Source organism: Meleagris gallopavo, chromosome 1, assembly GCF_000146605.3.
Source record: "Meleagris gallopavo isolate NT-WF06-2002-E0010 breed Aviagen turkey brand Nicholas breeding stock chromosome 1, Turkey_5.1, whole genome shotgun sequence".
NCBI classification, from domain to species: Eukaryota; Metazoa; Chordata; class Aves; order Galliformes; family Phasianidae; genus Meleagris; species Meleagris gallopavo.
In genome coordinates, this window is record NC_015011.2 from 167,641,785 (window position 1) to 167,644,524 (window position 2,740).

Sequence of the window (2,740 nt, forward strand, 5' to 3'; positions counted from 1 at the left end):
TTAATATTTGATCACTTCAAAATTGTTGACATAGGATTACATGGTCCTCCTCCTGTGCATAATGTGCTGGAGTTGTCTGATGACAAGAGTGAGGTCTCCTGGATTTGGACACTCTCTTTTCTATAAACAATCCTGCATGTGAAAGACACATACTTCTCTGGTCATTCCCTTTTGCATTAACTCAGATACTTGGGAATAGAGTAAACATATGTTGTTTGGCCTCTGCTTCAAAGTTATCATGTTCAACAAGACTTGCAAGTGATGTGATGACAGTCAGAACTGTGCCACCCAATAGCCTCTTGGTCAAATACATTGTTATCCTTTCTTTCCAAAAGGAGCTTCCAGGAGCCCTTAGTTTTCATTGAAGTTTGTCTATTGTTAGGATTTGATAATTCCATTTTGAGCAATGTCTAGAATGCTTTTAGTTATCTGTGTTACGTACCAAATCAGAAGAGTAATTTCTAGTAATCCTCAATGATTAACATGGACATTTTTTCTATCCAATAAATTGGTTAATAAGTGGGAAACTAGTTTTATGAAGTCGGTGGAGGTTAAGGGCAGTGGATACTTGATTAGTTCAGGCCACAGAAATGCTGTTTTGGCGCTGTTTAATTTTGGATTCCTTTAGCTTTGTACTAGAAATTATAGCAGAATTGGAAACCTTACAACTTGTAATATATCACAGAATTCATCCACATTTTCCATAGTGTGAGTCATGGAAATGATAACTTATAGAAGTCATTAACTGATAACCTCGAGTATCAGATTATATGAATAGAGCAATTGTATGGAGTCATTAGAATCTCCCAAAGGGACCCACAAGGATCATGGAGTCCAACCCCTGGCTCCACATGGGACCACCCCAGATCCAATCCCTGTGTCTGAGAGCATTGTCCAGACTCTCCCTGAGCTCCAGCAGCTCGGGACCGTGCCCACAGCCCTGGGCAGGCTGTTCCATGCCCACCGCCCTCTGGTGCAGACCCTTTCCCTCACCCCCAGCTGCCCTCCCCTGACGCAGCTCCATGCCGTTCCCTCGGGCCCTGTCGCTGTCACACAGAGCAGAGCTCAGCGCTGCCCCTCCGCTCCCTGTGAGGAGCTGCAGCCGCCATCAGGCCTCCCCTCAGCCTGCTCTGCTCTGGGCTGAACAAACTAAAGGGCATCTGCTGTTCCTAATATGTCTTGTCCTCCAGACCCTTCATCATCTTTGTAGCCCTCCTTTGGACCCTCTCTAATAGCTTTATTTCCCTTTTACATTGTTGCACCCAAACCCACCCCCAGTGCTGGAGGTGAGGCCGCACAGTGCAGAGCAGAGGAGACACCCTGTCTCCTTCCCCAGCTGGGCCTGGGACACCCCAGGGCACACTGCTTGCTCTTGTCCAACTTGCCATCAGCCAGAAGCCCCAGGTCACCTTCTGTGGGGCTAGCTTGTGCATCCCAATCTGTATATACATTCAGGGTTACCTCATCCCAGGTGCAGAATCTCACATTTGCTCTCGTTAAACCTCATGCAGTCATTCTATTTTACTAGCATACATTTTGTTAGACTGGATTGGGATGGAGGTTGGAGGATGTTCTTGTTTTGGATCTGAGTTTTTTGTGTTTTTTTAACAGGAATTCATTAAAAGTGAATAGCAAGAGGAAATCAGAGACACTTGTGTCTTCAGAGTAGCTGAGCTACAGCAGAGAATTTGCTATATGGGGAGACAGAGGATGGCTATCCAAGACTTGTTTCTAATCCCCATCTTCCAAGAACCAGCTTTCAGAGCAGGTCATTCTGTAAGCATCAGGAAGCTTTGTTGGAGCGCAAACTGATGTAATTACTGAGCTTTTTGTGCAATCTCCTCGCTTCTTTTTTTGTACATAGGGTTAGCTAGAGCTGTTGTGGGTCTGACATCTAAGTATAGGGTTAGAAGCCAGCGTCAGTCTAGAAGGTGATTAACCTAAATATACTAGTATTTTGGGGCACTTCAATACAGAAGGGACATTGAGGTGCTGGAGCAGGTCCAAAGAAGGGCAACAAGGCTTGTGAAGGGCTTGGGGAATATTGTCCTGTGAGTAGAGACTGAAGGAACTGGGGCTGTTTAATCTGGGGAAGAGGGGGCTGAGAGGAGACCTAATTGCTCACTTCCAATATCTGAAAGGTGCTTACAGACCTTACAGACTATATCTTACAGCAAGAGCAGGGTTGGTCTCTTCTCACTGGTGACAGGTGACAGGACAAGGGGAAATGGCCTCAAGTTGTGCCAGGGTAAGTTTAGGTTGGATATCAGGAAAAACTTCTTTACAGCAGGAGTTGTTAAGCACTGGAATAGGTTCCCCAGGGAGGTAATTGAGTCACCATCCCTGGCTGTGTTTAAAAACCATTTGGATGTGGTGCTCAGGAACATGATTTAGCGGAGGGTTGTTAGAGTTAGAGTAGTATAGCTAGGTTGTGGTTGGCCTTGATGATCTCTAAAGTCTTTTCCAACCTGATCAATTCTATGATTCTATGATTCTGTTTGTGCTGTGGTGCTAGTTCATTCTGTGCTTTCCAAGCTCCTGGTTGCCAATAGCTGTGCTTCAGTGGTTTGTCCATAGAAGCCTGATTACTAAACTGTATAAGCTGAAGAAAGACAATTATTGTTCTTATAAGTAGAGTGTTTATTTTTGTGCCGCTATACTGGCTTCACTTTTGGCTTTGGGAACGTCTGTAGTTTCTAGATATGTCAGATAGAACAAGTAGAGATTTTGTGCCTTGTAT